This window comes from Hemiscyllium ocellatum, chromosome 14 (assembly GCF_020745735.1).
Source record: "Hemiscyllium ocellatum isolate sHemOce1 chromosome 14, sHemOce1.pat.X.cur, whole genome shotgun sequence".
NCBI lineage: Eukaryota > Metazoa > Chordata > Chondrichthyes > Orectolobiformes > Hemiscylliidae > Hemiscyllium > Hemiscyllium ocellatum.
The window spans coordinates 47,030,003-47,049,343 of NC_083414.1; the positions used below are offsets into that span (position 1 = coordinate 47,030,003).

Sequence of the window (19,341 nt, forward strand, 5' to 3'; positions counted from 1 at the left end):
TATTCCTTTCTGTTACTAAGCAGGTACTAAAGATGTCCTCCAGACATGATGACTGGTATCTGTACTTTCCTATCTATAGAAGCAGATGGGTTACTTCACAAGTGGTTTGGAAGGGTTGTGTCTGTCCACAAAAACCACATTTTCAACTACCAGATGTTTGAAGGCTTACCTCAGAGAGCGAGAGCGCGAATTGACTAAGATCTAAAGCAACTGCCAAATGAGTGCTGCTATTGCAGGCCCCTACTGGCAACAAATTCAAGCAACTAATACTTTCCCCTCCTTTACAATTTCCAAAGCCAACTCTTCCAAGTTATCATATGCAGAATTCCAACAGCACTAATTGTGGACATTCATTTTTAGCCTATTTGTGTCACAATGTCAAACAATAAACAAAAAGGCATCTTTTGTGATCACCAGACATCTCAATGCAGTACACAATTAATGAAACAACCTTGAAATGTAGGTAAAAAGATGTATAGACAAGAAGGTCCCACAGACAACAAATGGGATAACAAACAAATATAAATGTTTTTGAGATAAAGATTTAAGGATAAATATTGGCAAGGACATCAGCAATAAGTTTCTTCTACTTTTCCCCAAGATTGATCATGTATCTTTTATACAAACTGGAGTAGGCAAACAGGGCTTCAGTTTAACATCCCATTTGAAAAATGCAGATCCAACAATGCAGCACTCCCTCAGATCTGCATTGGCTAGTCAGTCTCAATTTTTATGTTGTAGTCCTAGATTACAACTTGAATCTGCACTTTGTGATCACAGCCACAAATTCTATCAACTGAGCCATGGACTGATAGCTCACTGGCATAAAGTTCCTTTATCCTTGGCCTTTAATACAAATAAAATGTGTATTGCTCAGTCACCTCATATTGGACCCTGACAGTCAGCTGGAGAAGACAAGGTGTCAGATTGGTTTTCATAGGTCTTGGACACAGATTTGAATCTGGGAGGTCTCAGTAGAAACCTACATTCCATGCTTCTGATCAACATTTACACCAAAGGCTCCAGAGGGGAAGTGTTCAACTGCAATTTCAACTGCAACATCCAATCTTTTTGAAATGTCGACAGAATTAGAAGTTGGCAAAGTTATTTTTACCACACTTTGTGAGACAGCATCATGAAAGAGTTGATGTAGACTTGATCCCACTGTGCTAAACTCCTGCTTTCACCAAGAAAGTCAGCCTTATAATTCTGTGGGATTCACTTTCCACAAAACATAATGAGCTGCAATTTATTATGTGGTAATGAAACTCATCCTTCATCTGCTGCGTGTTGATCAAATTTAACAAATGGAATTTTCAAAAATAAATAAAATGTTTGTTTCCACTTATTACTAAGAATAGATTAGTCATTTCTAATGTAGGCTGATAGAAACAAAATAATCCATGTGGCTTGCTGCTTGCTTATAGATTTCTGGGAAAGTAAAAGGATGGCCACTGCTAACTACTCCGGTTCTTTCCATTCCCCATGCTAGCTTACATTGCAAAGGGTTTTTTTTCCTTTGCTGTCACTGTCCCTTTGCCTGTCAAATCTGGGTTTAACCATACCTCTACCTCCTCAAAGCCCAACATGTCTTTACAAACTACCATCTCATCCCAAACCTTCCCCACTCTCCTTGAAAGAGTTGCCATCTCCTAAATCTGTGCATACCTTTCCCACATATACACGTTTGAACTTTTCCAACTGCATTTTTACTCTGTTCTTACCACAGCACCAAAATAGCTCTAAGTAAATTCACAAACCACACCCTTTGTGATTATACTCCACCATTCTTTCTTAGACCTCTTGACCCCTCTATGACTTTGACAAAAGTCAACCTGGTTTTCTTCTTCACATTTTTTCTTCATATTTCAACCATGTTGGACTGTATTCATCTGTTTCTACTTAGCCATCTGATTGCAGTCTTACCCTGCAATTATCTCAACGTCCCACCTTTGGAGCCCAAAAGAGCCTCAACTTTCTCCTGCGTCTTGTAATTTTATCTCATACGTCACAGTGGCATTGTCCCTATCTTTGCGCCAGGAGGCAGCAGTTCAAATCCCACTCACCCCTGAGGTATGTTAGAATGTTTCTGAACAAGTTGATTTAAAATATTTGTCTGAAAATCAAATGCCAGATTTCAAGTGAACAGTTAAGTCACCAAACTTTACTTCATTACCTCCTCTCTTGGCCACTCAACAGTGCTTATGATTTTAGACTGACAATTTTGAAGTGTTGCAAATTTTCCAGCTAACCATTGGGAAGACCACAGCAAGTGTATTTGACCTCTAATCCAATCTTAGAAATGTAGCAAATAGGTGCAGGAGTAGGCCATTCAGCCCTTTGAGTTGAAGGGAGTCACTGACCAGAGAAAGGGATGGAAGATGTGGGCTCAGTCTTTTCACACTTTCAGTGGTTTATCTTCAAGAACAGCTTCCTGTATGCTCCTCATTAAAGTCTGTTTCCACCTCCATTAAAGCTTCTGGAGCCACATCTACTTCAGCTATTTTGAACGCTCATTCATGACTTTCCAACGCAGCTAATCCAAATGTTTCTCCGGGAGAGACATTCATTTTCATCCCCCTATAAACCTGAGCTCATCCAAAACTATGTCACAAACATCATAACGTGCATAACGTCCTGTTCATCAAATTCATGAGCTCGTTGACCTGCAGTGGCACTTGTATCAAATCCTTGAATTTCAAATTATATCCGTGTGCACAAATCCCTCCCTGGTCTGTCTTCTTCTTAAAAACCCTCTGTAAACTCTGCTTATGCAATGCACTGGGAACTCTGTGTTTCTGTATCTCTAGTCTTTCAGTCAGCAGGTTGATCTAAGTGTCTAGATTAGACAGGAGGGGCTTTTGCCCGCAACATTGATTTTCCTGCTCCTCGAATGCTGCCTGGCCTGCTGTGCTTTTCCAGAACCACTCTAATCTAGACTCTGATCTCCAGCATCTGCAGTCCTCACTTTTGCCAGGTTGAGTTTAAGTCCAGGACTTCAGCATAAGTATCTATGTGGACATTCAAGGGCAATAGAAAGTGAGAGTGTCAGAGCGAGATATACTGTCAAAGTTGTTGTGCTCCAAATGAAACATTAAGCCAAGATCCTATTGACATGCTTGATGGTGGATACGATGATCCCAAGGAACTACAGTATTTCAAAATGAGAGAAGGGGATTCTTGCCTACATTTATCCTGAGGCAAATATGACTTAGACAGTGTCACCTGGGAACCTAAGTGCAAATGGACTGCCATGTTTCCTATATAACAATGAGCACTCTTCAAATAAACTTGACTGGCCGTAAAACACTTTGAGACATGCAGTGCCGTCCATAATGGCACAATAAGTGCAGCTCTTTTTTTGATTTTCCATTCTGAAGGGTCACTGGACTCGAAACATGAACTCTGCTTTCTCTCCACAGATATTTCCGAACTTGCTGGGATTTTCTAGCAAGTTTTTGTTTCTAGTTTCCAGCATCTGTAGTTTTTTCGTTATATTTTCCCTTGCTTTCTTCCCCACCTGCTCAGCCACACTATTGGCAACTTTCATCTGTAGTCACTCCATGCAGTACGATTCTCTCCCTTAATCAGGAAACCTATCTCTCCTAAAGACCCCTTTTAAAACCCATCTCTTCAGTGAAGCTTTTAATTGCATACATTACGACCGTAATGTCACTAGGAAAGTACATAACTTCATACAAACCTTGGGACAAGCTGAGGTCACAAAGGCACAGTATAATTGTAAGTTTTTAAAAAAATAGTCTCTTTCTAGGAGCTCTCTTTCTTTCTGGTCATATGTCAACTATTGTATGTTTCTGTTTTAACCTAAGAACGTTAAAAAGGATCTATATAATTGCAAGTTTTGTTGTACAGAAAATTCCTGTGTCTCATCCCAGACATTGACAGTTCAGTTGACAACATTACTCCTATTGTTTCCATATTTCAAATCACCCTATATAACCAGACAATTACCATGGTTGAGGAGTCAAACAATTACCCAGTTTTGGGCTGCTCATTCTATAAATAGGAAACAGCACAAAATAGCCAGCCATGGAAAAACTTGTCCATGAAAACAGACAAAATAACAGATTATCAAGTTGAAAAACCTTACTGGTTTTCCAAACCATAACTTCTGGGTCTAGAGGAAATAACTAGCAGAGGGTACCAGGGTGGAATTTTCAGTTAACTCCTTCACTTCACTTATCTACAGTCCTACACAATTACAATTGCAAAAGTACATTCATAACATGGGCCAAACCAATTGAGTACCAATTTGTAAATTCTCCAATGTGCCAGTGGTGGACTGTAAAAGCAGAAGAGATTTTTTATCATTCATGTGATGGGAAGGTATGGATTGGAGAAGTTTGATCAGCCAGTGTGAATCAGATTGATGCCAAGTCTGATCTAAGCCAGGAAGTGACATAGAACAAAACACCTTTTTCTCGTGAATGCTTGATCAACTATATTCAGTCACCCAACTTCCCCTGCATGGAGCACCACCTTGTACAGACTTTATTTCAAAAATCTTTTCTTGGAGCATTTTCTTCATGCTCACGAAGGTCAAACATCATCTTTTTCTTAGCAACACCCTTTGTCAAACTTATATTGTCCCAATGACAGTGACTATCTACACAGTCCTCTAGGTTCCCCCGGCGTACAATCTCCTTTAGAACATTGTATGAGAACACCCTTGTATCTATAGCTTTCCCTGGCACCAATGTTGCAGCAGATAAAGGTGCTTTTTAGTTACTTAGTTTTCCAGGCCAATGAACAACATCTATTCTTTCCCACCAAGAATAGGATAAATCCTGCCATATTCAAATAACTAATTAGAACATTGGGGTGTGAAGCATCATTAAAAAAAGCAAGCTTCTATTTTGTAGGTTGCTCCCTCAGGCTTCTATCCTTGGCTATTCTTTTTTAACTTAACGTTTTAGCGCCTAAATTTGCATAATGACTTTCTCAACAATAGCAACTTTCATCATTGTACTCAGCTCCATCTCTAACATCAGAACTAGTGTAAGTGCAAAATCAGTTTAACCATCCAACCAACTGCTCAGTACATGTAATTTCCCTGGATGTAAATTCATCTTTGTGAGACCTCATGCAATTTGTTGGGATGCAATTAACACTTTCCAAGCAACACTGCCAATCCAAAGTCACTGTTAGTTTATTTTGCTTAATATCAAGGTTTCTATATTTAAAAGGTCAACCTCTCCTCCCAAAGTCAGACTTTCATTCTTAAATTCCCTTGTATGCCACATTCTTCTCTATATATCCTCTGACAATCTGTCAACCTGTAAAACATGCAGCTTTTATAATGACTGACCTGCATTCCCTACAGTGAGTCGATAAAAGAATGAAAAAGTTCCTGCATTGTCTCCAATTATGGCCTTCCTCCATTCACTTGCCATTTTTGGCAAGGATGTGACTCATGTAAATTTTTGGTAAATGATTCTGAAGAACAGGACAAGACCATGTACATCTTCAGTCAGCCCCTCACCTGCCATAATCTGGCCCTTACAACTATACAATATAAGTGTATGCGAAATGCACAGCGCTTCATCTCTTCCTTGGACTTGTTCAGATTCTGCAAATATGTAACCCATGCCAACTGAGCTTGAAAAATGCATCCTCACAGCTTGATTCCTATGCATGCACTCATTAAAATCTAATCCTATTATTAATTCCACTTTCTATACACACACACACACACAGACAAACAACAAAATGAAGCATTCTGGGTGAAGGAAAAAAACTCAGAAGATAGTTCAGTGGTCCCTTACTATATGTTTACTGAGATGATCCATTTGCTGATACAATTATGAGGTGTACCTCTGTCCTCACCAACACACCCTTTTTTGTGTAGACTTCCAAGGTCTACACAACAGTGACTTCAGAATGCTGTTTCTTGACATTCCTTCTTCAGATACTTTTCATTTGTTTGCAGGAGGCGCAAGGTGACTGGCTCCAACTTATCTTCAATCAATTAAAAGTCACTGATTATAGCAACTGGAAAAAGGGTAAATAAATGGTTTTCTTTAAACTGGAGTTGATTTTAAGAAAATAAAACAGCTCCTGCACTTGTGGAGATCTGATGGCTTTTCCCAAATATTCAAGCCCCAAGCTGTTCAGTCAACAAGGAGTTGATTATAGTTGTTGACAGGCCTTTGTCATTGAAACCTGGTCACTGGTCACTCATCCACACACCAATCAGCTACTGGTTCCAATTGTACAGCTCCCTTGGTTCCAGTTCATCTGCCAAACTGCAGGCATTCTTGCAACTCATTTTTTTGTTATAGTTCCCAGTATCATTCATCTATTAGAATAGTCAAATATATCTCTGTCCTCATTCATGCCCCCTCTTGTTTTTGTTTTAAAAAGGTTCCAAGGTTCTTGCAACAGTGACTTCTGAAACTGGAAGTCAATGCATTCACAAGCCAATCTGGTATGGTCAGAACCTTGGAGTGGCTGCTCTGCCATTGGTCTGCACCCTTTTTGGTTACAAATTCTAATTTCATAAAAAAATGATCCTGCAGTGGTACCATCTGTGGCAATGCAGCTCCTTTAACAAGGTTATGATATCCTTGATGTATTTTTTCAGGAGGTCGTAAAAGACACAGACTCCGTGAAGTCTGGGCTCAGAAGGGTTTTAGGACCAGTTTGATTACAGCTAACAGATACTGCCTCAGACAAAAGGCTTTTAAATTTTAAACAAAAAACATTTGTACAATGAAAGGGGAGTGGCCAGTTCTCCCAGCTCAGCTTTTCTCTGGTTTGGTTAGCAAGTGTAGTGTTGTGAAGCTGCTAGACCCAAGAGAAGCAAATCTATAGTGACCACCTCTCTCTCTTGACTTCTCTCCTGTAAAAGTTTGAGTTTACCTTTTGTGCCCAGGGGTGTTTATGGGGATTGCTTCAAGAATTTGGAACAGCATCATCAAGTTGGGACGATCTATTGGGTTTTCAGTTAGGTTAAGTTAATCAGTATTTTGTTTATGCTTCAGTAATCTTGTAAATAAATTGTTTTGTTTAAAACTATGTGGTTTGACCAATGTATCCTTCCTGGAATATCTACGTTACACCCGCTTAAAACAACTAGCAAAGTTTGGTCTGAACTGCTTTGTTGAAATGTGTTGAGAGGGTCTAACCTGGTCCATAACACATCACTGGACTAGTAATCCACAGGCAAAAAGCAGACATTTCTGGTGAAACTCAGCAGATCTGGCAGCATCTGTGGGAGAAAACCAGAGTTAACATTTCCAGTCCTGCGATTCCTCAGTAGGAGTTTTGCTTTCTCCTCACAGCTGCTGCGAGACCCACATTCTGTCAGCCATTTCTGTTTTTGTTTCAAAATTTCCAGCATTGACAGTTTTTTGTTTTATTTGAGCAATCCAGAGTCTCAGACTAATGGTCTGGGATCACACATTCAAATCCTATCACAGAAACAGTGGAGTTTAAAATTTAATAATCTGGAATTGAAAGCTAGTTTCATAGTCACCATTACTGAGACTATCATGAAACGCTGTACAAATATTTCAGGTGACACCAGGTTATAGCCCCACAAGTATATTTGAAATCATAAGCTTTCTCAGTGTTGCCCCCGATTTCACCTGATGAAGGAGCAACAGTCCAAAAACTTGTGATTTCAACCAAACCTGTTGGATTGTAACCTGGTGTCATCAGACTTCTGACCTCGTCCACCCCAGTCCAACACTGGGACCTTCACATCATAGAAATATTTGACTCTTTGATGCCCTTTAAAGAAGCAAATTTGTCATCCTTTCCTAGTCTGGCCCACATGTGAGTCCAGGCCTACAGCAATGTGATTTACTCTTAACTGCCCTCTGAAATGGCCTGGCAAGCCTGGTTCAAGGGCAATTAGCAATCGGGAAAATAATGTCACTGCTTGAGGCCAATATATGGGCAGTCTCACATTGCTACAACCTTGGAATATTCCTTTTGTTTTTAAAAGTGCTCAGTGTCCAATTTGGGCTTTAAAGGCCACGAGCAATAAATGTTTCCCCAATTTTTTTAAGGCTTCCAACATACGTTCCAAACAGTTCTTTCTGAAAATTTGACTCCAGCTCACATTAGGAGTCTATCAATCTAACACAGGCCAACAATTTAAAGGCAACCTCTGAGTTTGGATTTACCCAATAGAAAGAATTTGGGTCGATCTTTATTCCAGTTTATTACATTCATTACACATTCTGCTCCACAATAACTATTAGACTTCCTTTAAATTTATCAAAGTCTGTCCATGTCTTGTATTCACTTTATCATTCATTTCTTATAAGTTTTGTCCATAAATGTTAAAATTATTCAAACCTTTCCCAGCATCGAATGCCTGAGCCACCAGCTCCGAAAATGCCTTCTGCTTGACGGGACAGCTACAATGCCATACCTAGTTTTTACTTCAGTAACATCATAATTCCTGTCCATCTATTTACTTTATTTTTCCCATTGATCATAGGGTCAATTTCAGAGAAACACTCCCACGAAATCTTATACTGACATTTTACACTTGGTTTCAGCCTCTCTAAATCATACTATCCCTGCAATGCAGAAAGAGACCATTTAAGAGGCTGAGGGGTGACATTATAGAGGTTTACAAAATTGTGAGGGGCATGGATAGGATAAGATAGATAGACAAAGTCTTTTCCCTGGGGTAGGGGAGTCCAGACCTAGAGAGCATAGGTTTAGGGTGAGAGGGGAAAGATATAAAGGGACCTAAGGGGCAACTTTTTCACGCAGAGAGTGGTATGTGTATGAAATGAGCTGCCAGAGGAAGTGGTGGAGGTTGGTACAATTGCACCATTAAAAGGGCATTTGGATGGGTATATGAATAGGAAGGGTTTGGAGGGATATGGGCTGGGTGCTGGCAGATGGGACTAGATTGGGTTGGGATATCTGATCAGCATGGACGGATTGGACCGCAGAATCTGTTTCCATGCTGTATGTCTCTATGAATCTATGCCTCTCGCCCATGGACTCTCTGAAGGGCATCCCACACAGCCCCATCCCCCCCCCACCCCCCCCCCCCCCAACCTTATCCCCATTACTCAGCATTTTCCATGGCTAATCCACCTAACCTGCACATCTTTGGACTGTGGGAGGAAACCAGAGCACCCAGAGGAAACCCATGCAGACATGGGGAGGATATCGGTGTGTGGTTTGCAGTCACCCAAGAGTGCTATCAAACTCGAGTCCCTGGTGCTGTGAGGCAGCAGTGTTAACCACAAGCACCCAGTCTATTTAACTCTAATTACAACCTTCTGTTTGGAAATAGATTTTTTTTTCCACATCTTCACTTTCAAGCAGCCATTCTGTACTTCAGTTACAACAAGTAATCCTGTTGGCGAAACAGAACTAAAGCCACCTTTCACTTGTGGATACAGTGTACTGACCCTTCAGACACCCAGCTTCTGCCAGATACCCTCCAGAATAAAAAAAAGGTGTTCTCTGAAGTGTACTCTGCCACTTAATGACCTAATCTCAGTCAGGAGCATTGACTCCTGCTATACGGACGTCAACATGGGGTCTGATCTGCATTTCTTCACAGGTGGATGAAGGACCTGCTTTTTGCCCTACCCATTGTGTGATGTGGGCTTAAGCCCAAAACCTCAAATCTCCTGTCCCTCGGATGCTACCTGACTTGCTGTGCTTTTCCAGCACCACATTTTTTGACTCTGCAGCATCTGGCCTCCTCACTCTCTCCCATTGTGTACAGATCACAGAGATGGTTTCAATTTGCTTTTGGACAGAAAACTCAAAAGAAAGATTTTACCTATTGTAGATTGAGTTCTCAGCCAAAAAAAGAGAGACAATTTTCAATTCCTGTTTCTGATAAGTATGGTAGGCACATTTACAGTCCAATGACTTCTGCATGTGGAACACTTTATCCCCACACTCAGATAAGAGTTTGGATCTTGTTGTAGCTCTTACCACATGATGAGATTCCCTTTATCATTTTCACTGTTTTTTTGAGGAGATTGATGGTCTCTTGTAATGTGAAACATAACTGTGGTGCAACGAGTACAACAATTGTTTGCAGCTGCTGGCAAAGTTTTGTCTTTCAAGGGTCTAGCATTAATGTATTTCCAGGCTCACGTTTTGTCTGTGCTGCAGAGATTGAGTTGGAGAACATAAGCCAGAACCCAGCACAACAGCAGTAATACAATCAATCAGTGACTCTAGCCTGGCAACAGATTCCTTGACTCAAAATTTAAGTGTGTCCTAGCAACTTGAGACAATGTTGGCCTTGCAATCCTTTGGTACACGCTTTGTAAAAGAAGGAGTTGTTGAGAATGTAGTGCTGGAAAAGCACAGCAGGTCAGGCAGCATCCGAGGAGCAGGAGAATCGATGTTTCGGGCATAAGCCCATCATTAGGAATGAGGCCCGTGGTTTGGGACTGACAGATAAATGGGACGGGGTGTGGGGTTGGTGGAAGAAGGTAGCTGGGAATGTGATAGGTGGATGAAGATGAAGGAGAAGGTGATAGGAAGTGATGGACAGGTCTGGAGGGCGGTGCTGAGTTGGAGGCTTGGGACTGGGATTATATGGGGGGGGTGGAGAGGAGGGGAGGGGAAGTGAGGAAACTGTTGAAAGTCACATTTATCCCATGTGGTTGCAGGGTCCTAAAATAGAATACGAGGCATCTGGTGATAACAGTTTGGCGGTGGAGGCAGCCCAGGACCTGGATGTCCTTGACAGAGTGGAAGGGGGAGTTGAAGTGTTCAGCCGTGGGGTGGTAGGTGCAGGTGTCCCAGAGATGTTCTCTGGGATGATCCGCAAGAAGGTGTCCTGTCTCCCCAATGTAGAAGAGACCACACCGGGTGCAGCGGATGCAGTAGATGACATTGGTAGAGATACAGGTGAATTTCTGATGGATGTGGAAGGATCTCTTGGGGCCTTGGATGGAGTGGTGAGAGCGCAGGTTTTGCATTTCCTGCAGTGGCAGGGAGAGGTGCCAGGAGATTGGTGGGGGGGGCACAGGAGGAGCAGCCGGGAGCAGTGTAGACCAGACAAGTGAATTGCGGAGGGAATGGTCTTTTTGGAACTCGGATAGGGTGGGCAGGGAAATATATCGCTGGTCGTGGGGTCCATTTGGAGGTGGTGGAAGTGGGGGAGGATGGTACGAAGTACGCGGAGGTTTGTGGGGTGGAAGAGAAGGACTGGGGGGGGGGGGTTCTGTCCTTGTTGTGTGGGAGGGGTGGGGTTCAAGGGCAGTTGTGCGTGAAGTGGAGGACCACATGGTGTCAATTGTCAACCATGTGGGAATGGAAGTTGTGATTGTGGAAGAAGGAGGCCATCCGGGACTTTGAGGTAGAATTGGTCATCCTGAGGACAGATGAAGTGGAGGAATTGAGAATAAGGGATGGCATTTTTACAGGATGTAAGGTGGGAGAAGGTGTAGACTAGGTAGCTGTGGGAGTTGGTGGGCTTGACTATGGTTAGTCGGTCGCCAGAGACAGTGATGGATAGGTCCAGGAAGGGGAAGGTGGTGTCTGGAGATGGTCCAGGTGAATTTGGGGTCAGGGTGGAAGGTGCTGGTACAATTTGATTTACTATTCAATCCCCTTGTGGGAGCATGAGGTGGCGCCAGTGCAGTCATCGATGTAGTGGAGGAACAGGTTTGTGCCGGTGTAACTGCAGAAGATGAACTGTTCCACATATCCGACAACCAGGCAGGCATAGCCGGGTCCCATGTGAGTGCCAATGGCTACCCCTTTAGTTTGGAGGAAGTGGGATGATTGGAATGAGAAGCTGAGGGTGAGGACCAGTTCAGCCAGGCGGATGAGGGTGTCGATGGAAGGGCACTGGTTGGGACAGTGTGAAAGGAAGAAACGGAAGGCTTGGAGACCCTCATGGTGTATCGATGTGTACAGGGACTAGATGGACATAGTCTAGAAAAACAGGTTTTACCACATTCTTGGTATTAGCTGTCACTTTCATTAATAATAGTCAAAACAAATGTAAACTTAGCACTCAAAAACCATATGGAGCTTTACGACAATAAAGCCAACAGATCTAGTTAAAACTAGGCCTTTGTTTTTATAAACTAGATCTTCCTTGCCGCCTGTCGAATTGGATCACATGTCCATCACAAGCAGCAATGACAGGGTAAGCACAGTATAAAAAGCAGAACAAACCAAAACAACAGGACTCCAATTATCTGACTTTGTTCAATTATCCAAATGACTAGCAGAGAGATGCATCCACCCTTCTATCAACCTATATTAACTGATTGGAAATATATCTGTCATAGGATTCCAATCAACTTGTTCAGAGATGTTGTGATACACCTCCGGGACTTCAACCCAAGGCTCCTGGGTCAGGCGTCAGGACACTACCACTGTAGGGGGTAATACAAGACCCCTAGCAAATTTGGCTTAGTTAAATCCAATTAACTGAACACCTGCACATTTCAATTAAAAATTAAAAATAAAACAATGTATTAAACATGAAACATTGTTTTCGCACTTCCTACACAATGAGCCAGATTTTCAATTTCTAAAGGAAGTGAGAATACGTGAGGATGTGATTTGGAACTTCCAAAGACATTTCTGGTGCCCAACCTCTCACTAGCTAGTTGTGTTCCAATTTCCAAAAGTAAATTGGAGGTCAAGGAGTCTAAAACAGCTCCAGTTAACTGCCTGTTAAACTCTGAAGAGTTTGCTAACAAGTTGGAGGGTGAGATAGAAGTTTTCAACTGGAAATACGTGATTCCAAAGAGTTTGAAGCATTTTAAATCATGGCAGTTGGGTTAAGCGTGCATGGAGGTTAAAGATTCTTCAGGTGAAAAGTCTTATATCAAATTATATATTTACGATATTTGATTAGATTTGATTTATTATTGTCATGTACACCTAAGAACAGTGAAGAAAGTTTTATTTTGCATGCAGCACAGACAGATCATAGCATATAAACGTCTTAGGCTGATTGAACAGAGCAAAGAATACCAAGTTATGGCTGCAAAGAAGATAAACAGGCTTAGAATTGAGGTTTGAAGTTGCTGAATGATTGTAAGAAATGTGAGAATAAGGTCTGCTGTAGAGAGCTTGTAAAATGTTGTTATCTTGTTATTTCATTGCAAGCCTGTTGACACCTCTCTTCTGCAAGGCTGCAACATGTCCCCATTACAATGGCAAAACCAGACAGACATGCACCTCTTGGTTATTCGCATCGCCATTAATTGGATATCAAGCCCATCTTTGTTATTAGGGAGTGTACAAAAAAAACCATTTCAAGATAGCATTGTCTGAGTGATAGATCCGGCAAAGGATGAGGACCTTACCCCGATTTGAAAATCTAGCTCATGGTTATCAGACTTTTTCCAGCCGCCAGCAAATTATACTGATAAACATTTTTCAAAATTACAAATTCAGAACAATTGAATGTGCACTGTTGCCGCAGCTTTGTTAAACGTTTCCATAATACTGCAGACAACTTGTTGCAGAATTGCAATGCAAAAATGATTCAATTGTGTGCGCATACAGGATTCAGGTTATTCTCTACATGTCACTTTGAGCTGACAGTTTAAACCTGATGGTTTGCCAGCCATGGAATGTTCTGAACCAGTTGGTGTGTTTTCCTCAATACTGATTCATTGATTGCAGATGTGCATGTGTCAGCACAAGTGCAAAAGGTCACAATGTACAAAAATACACATAGCACAGCACTTCTTCAATAGTCTCTCAGCCAGCTTCCTACCTTGCACCTTAATAGACTTCAGCTCTTCCAAATCTAAGTATTGAACCTTGAAACTATCATAATTGACCAAGTTGGCTCTCATTGTCTGATGTTTAAAATTCACATCCTGTGTTTAAATGGCCTCTCAGCTGCACCGCTCCCTGCTCTGTAACTTCCTCCAGTCCCACAAACTTTTAAGTGCTCTGTTTCTCTATTGCCAGAACCTTCTCTTATCCCACCACTAGCAATTTGGCTGGTAGACGTTACAAATCCCCACACAAACTCCTTCTCCAAAGCTCCTCTGCATCTGAACCAACCCCTTTCCTCCTATAAAACTCCTTGAAACCCATTTGGCTTTGGCTCAATATCAATTTTGTCTTATTTCTCAGTAAAGCAGCTATATTAGTTGCAAAGCAGTCTATTCCACCCGGCGTCTGTATAAAAAGTTATGCAAGTACAATGCTTTTACTAGACAAATGACACAATGATATACACATTGTTCTGAGGTATGTTTGAAGAAACAATGCCACCATTAAAACAGTTTCTATTGAGTTCACCTGAATTAGCAGAAAACCATAGGAAACAACTTATATTTTCAAAGTTGGAAGATTTGAGGATGCCAGCGGAAAATGCATGCAGAAAAATGATTCTCAGGTGGTAGATGGGCTCATGTGCTGTTCATTACAACAATCTTTGATATGTTGATGCCAGGGGATCGTGACAAAACGGTTAAGTGACCACAGAAAATAAAGTTGTTTTTCTACTACTTGATATCAGATGAATCAATTCCTGGTCACATACAAAACTGACCATACAATACACAACAACTTAATTCATTCAGGGCATACTAAGGAATTGTGCAAGTGAGATCCTCTACTAAGATTCACACAGTTTTCTTTTTTGACCCAGTTTGTTTATTGTTTCTGAGTAGTATTCTGTATTCAAAGGCAAAGCATTACTGGGGTAATGGGATATAATAGTTGTGCAGCCAAAGGGATAAGTTGTATCTTAATATCTATGACATTTTCAAAGGGGATCCATGATGGGTGCTGACTGGAATCTCAGCTGAGCGGAGGTCAGGAACTCAACAATTAGGAGAATGTATATCTGATCCTACATTGCAGCACCTATGTTGATGTTTCAGTTGCCTGCGTAACTAGGATACGCCTTGGTTGCGGTCAAGAAAACATAATACATCTACTTCCTCAGGACACTAAGGAAACTCAGCATGTCTATAAAGACTCGTAGCAGTTTTTATAGAATGCTTTCTATGGTGCATCTACCTGCTTGGTATGGCAACTGCTCTGCCCAAGACTGTAAGAAATTACAGAAAGTTGTAAACACAGCCCAGTCCATCACACAAGCCAACCTTCCATCCATTGACTCCATGTATACTTCCCGCTGTCTCAGAGCGGGAGGTAACATCAAAGACCCCTCCTACCCTAGTATAATCTCTTCCATCAGGCAGAAGACAAAATCTTAAACACACAGACCAACAGATTCAAGCACAACATCTTGCCCACTGTAATTAGATTTCTGAATGGACCTTTCAAATTTAATGTTGACCTCGCTCCTTGTGCATCATCTCGGCTGCTGTAACATTGTACTCCTCTCTTTGCTCTATTACCCATGTGCACTTTGTGTGGTATAACTGCATGCAAACCTATACTGCATGCAAAACCAAATTTTTCACTGTACCTAGGTATGTGACAATAATAAATCAAACTAAAAGGTAAATATGATTGCAATGCACTTTCATATTGGTCCATACATTGTTAAAGAATTTATGCAAATTGTTTTATTCATTCTTTCACCAATTAGCCTTTAGCTCAAGATTGTTGTTAGAATTGAAGTATGTAAAGGATGGATACAATTGCATGAACATGTTAAACCAGAAATTACTGATGTTTATGTAATTAGGTAAATCCTTACAAGCAATTGGTTTGAATGCCAAAAACATAAAAGGTACTGAGTAGTGTATCTTGTTACCAGTTCTCAGTTCCTCTGCCTGATGGCAGTCGCTGGTAAAACTGTCCCGATCACTCCATTGCAGAATGATTTGTGACTAAATCCCATGTAGTGGTAGGATTTAAAATGAAAAGTCATATAAATAAATAAATAAACCATCAAATTAGTTGTCATCCTGTGTGAGTTTTTAAGGCAGATTTTCATTGAAATTATTAGGAAAGCAGACACACAAGGCCAGTTCCAGATTACACTTTACTCTGAACATCTCTGACATTGATGCAGTGTGGTTAGTGGGTCCCAAGGTGGAAGATGAGACGTTCTTCCTCCAGGCATTGGGTGGTTTGGATTTGGCAGTGGAGGTGGCCCAGGACTAGCATGTCCCTGGCAGAGTGAGAGGCGGAGTTGAAGTGGTCAGCCACAGGGCATTGGGGTTGTTTGGTGCATTTGCCCCAGAGAGATTGGTCTAATTAGAGACATATTTGCATGGAATGACAAATTTTTGTGAAGAATCATGGACATGTTTGAATTGGAAGGTAGAAAAGATGGTTCTTATGAATATGACAACCAAAGTCTGGAAAATCATCCAAAATCCTGTACCATTTTGGAAGTATGTTGTGTTTAAAAAAAAACTGGTTTGTTTTAGAAGGATTCTGGGTTAAAAGTAAAAACACTAAGCAATAATTAAGCTTCAATATAATACAAATAGCATGCCCAATGCTTATATCAATAAAAATATATTGTAAACCCTGTATGCCACAAAATGACTTTTCTTGTTGCTGAGTCACTGCTTTGTTCTCTGCTAGTTAAGACCTAACATGCTGTGTTCGGGATGTGGACTGCATTTTGTAGCCTCAGGTAAACAGGATTACCTTGAATGCAGTGGTGCAATTAATCTCACAGGTGCTTACAAGAAAATGGAATGGCAAGCAGACCTTTATTAAAGATTGTTTTAATTGCCAAAGAACTCGTTTAGCTATCCCTGGAGAATTCGCATAATAATAATCAGCCAGACAAGGACCCGAATTTTCACAACACATTTGGTTATTTTTAAAAAGACGGACAAACGATTTCCACTCATGCATACCAGCAAGCATGTAAAGTGAACAATGGCTTCAAATTAGAGAATGAATTCAAAAATTTTCTTTCAATTATTAATAGGTCTCTTCGAAATAAATGAAACACAAAAACTGAGGTTTTAATATTGCAGCTGGCCTGGTTAAGAACAGACATTAAGCCATCTCCATCTCTGGTTCATTGCAATTGGTTTAAAACACGGTATTCCCACAGAGATTGCGGAGCTTTCTCTTCAGAGAGCCACACAAAAATCTTCACTCATTCTGGGATCCTAAAACAACACCTCTATCGGCTACGACAAGGCCAGGAAGATTATCGTTGGTACCACAAGTAAAATTACTCCTCCGGATATTTTCCTGCACAAAAGTATAGCTTGGTTTACTTGTGTTGAATTTGCACCAATATTATAACACAAAGGAAAACAAGCTAGCTGCAGAATACACCAGGTTTCATTATGTATGGTTCAAAAGATGAGCCTGCTGTAGGGAACCCCATTGTTTTCCCGATACAGACTCATAATCAAGCAGAAGTTTAAACCAGAAGTGTTTGCCATTGTTTCAGTTCTAAGGTTACTGCTGACTAGACAGTTTAGTATCTCGATCCGCTTTGGCTGCAGGAACGGCGTGTCTGATTGTCCACAGCATTGCCCGTGGCTGTAATTCACGCTACACACTGTATATATTGTGCATTCCAAATTTTAACAGAGAAACAGCCATTTAAAATATAGTTGGAGACACGGCTCACCTTTTTTCTGGACTGTCTTGTTTACAGTGCGGTCTCTCTCCTTTTGTTTTGAATCCTCTCTCCAGATAAAACACCGGCCACTGGTTTCCCATGCACAACAAAACCTGATACTAATTTTTCACCTTTGCTCGATCTCTCGTCAGGTCCTTCCCAACATGTGAGGCTCCAGCTTGTTTATCGGCTCTGCTTTTCAGCCAGGAAGCTGTGTCTGCATATCCAAGCTGTTTACACTCACACCGCCCCACCACGCCTCACAGCCTCTGCTTTCGCCTTAAAACCGCACACCCCCTGCAGCTGTTACTGCGAGTGTGACATTACTGCCTTCTCGCAAGCTGATGTACGGCTCTCTTAGAATACAATGAGGCAAGGGAGGTCCCTCGTGGTAGTAAGTGATCTCCTTCAGAACTCCTGCCATATCATGCAAACCTTTCACCAGCTAGAGAACTTGAAATACATTAAAGTCACACACACGTAATACACGTCGAATTATTAACTGACCAAAACCACGTTCCCTTTACGTTACCTTTTTTTTGCCTGAGCTGATTGCAAATAACTGAAATTTTAACGGACGTTAGAGTTGGTGATCGCTGCAAATGTTTATAACAAAATTCAACGTTAGTTTGATTTTAACATTCCTAATCATGAGAGATGAAGCAAGTTGTGAACATCATTAATGAGGGGGCAAGTTCAGAATCAGCTGCTTGGTTCAAGACTTCGGATGTAAATGAAACAGAAATGTGAATCACAGAATTAAATTTATGTCTCACTGGTGAACTGACCTGTAAACCTATTGCAACATACAGCTGAGTAATGCTCAGCCCCATGACTGGGACATATATCCAACAGCATAAATTTTCTATTGTTCAGAATTGTCTGTGGATTGTGGAACAGTTCCTTTCACATCACGTTTGCCTCAGAACTGTCAATTCTCACTTTGGCATCAACTGTTAGTGTGAAAAAGAATGGGACTTAACACATTCCACATGGTCCAACTTGCCTGAAAACAATCAGAATAAAGTAATTTACATATTTTAGTTGAATTCAGAAGTGATGCAAGTGTTTAAATTTCACTGATCTAAGTATCATGACCCATGGATCAACTTCCTGAAGTGGTATGAATATTTTAACTTGTAAGTCTAAAATAAGTTTTTTTTCAAATATAGCCAAAAATGGCTGGAGACGCAAATGAAATGGCAGCCTAGAGAGAGAACTTGTTGCAGGTGACTCGGTGGCTCAGTGGTTAGCACTGCTGCCTCACAGTGCCAGGGACCCAGGTTTGTTTCTAGCCTCAGGCAACTGTCTGTGTGGAATTTGCACATTCTCCCTGTGTCTATGTGGGTTTCCTCTGGGTGCTCCAGTTTCCTCCCACAATCCAAAAATGTACAGGTCAGGTGAATCGGCCGTGCTAAACTGCCTGTCTGGGTGGGATACTGTTCGGAAGGTCCATGTGGACTTGTTGGGCCAAGTGGCCTGTTTCCATACTGTAGGGAGTCTAATCTAAAACTATAGAATGTTGCAACTAAGGGCACAGAGAACTTCAAACAACAACGCTAAATGTGTAAAGATGCAATTTCAAAAACTGAACTGTGACGTTTTGAATAAGAAATTGAATGTCTCACGGGCCACTGCACAACAGAATTCAGTCCCTGTAGAGTATGTCCCAAATTACAGACATATTATATGGTTGATTTCAAAATAGGAGATAGTGAAGATACAATCAGAGTAGATGGAATGTGGCACTGGGTAAAGCACAGCAGATCAGGCAGTATCTGAGCAGCATGAGAATCGACATTTTGGGCAGGACCCTTCATCTGCACTGGGGAGGAGGAAAGGGGCTGAGAAATACATAGGAGAGAGGGTTG

General features: G+C 41.2%; 1 protein-coding gene across 1 annotated transcript in view; it reads right to left on the reverse strand.

Moving 5' to 3' along the window:
• The window catches only part of frmd4bb (FERM domain containing 4Bb), a 374,294-nt gene extending 356,657 nt beyond the window's left edge, over window positions 1–17,637 (reverse strand). Inside the window, exon 1 of the mRNA XM_060835692.1 lies at window positions 17,480–17,637. The gene's annotated coding sequence lies outside the window, so the exon portion shown is untranslated. The remainder of the gene's footprint in view (window positions 1–17,479) is intronic.
• Between the last annotated feature and the right edge of the window lie 1,704 nt (window positions 17,638–19,341).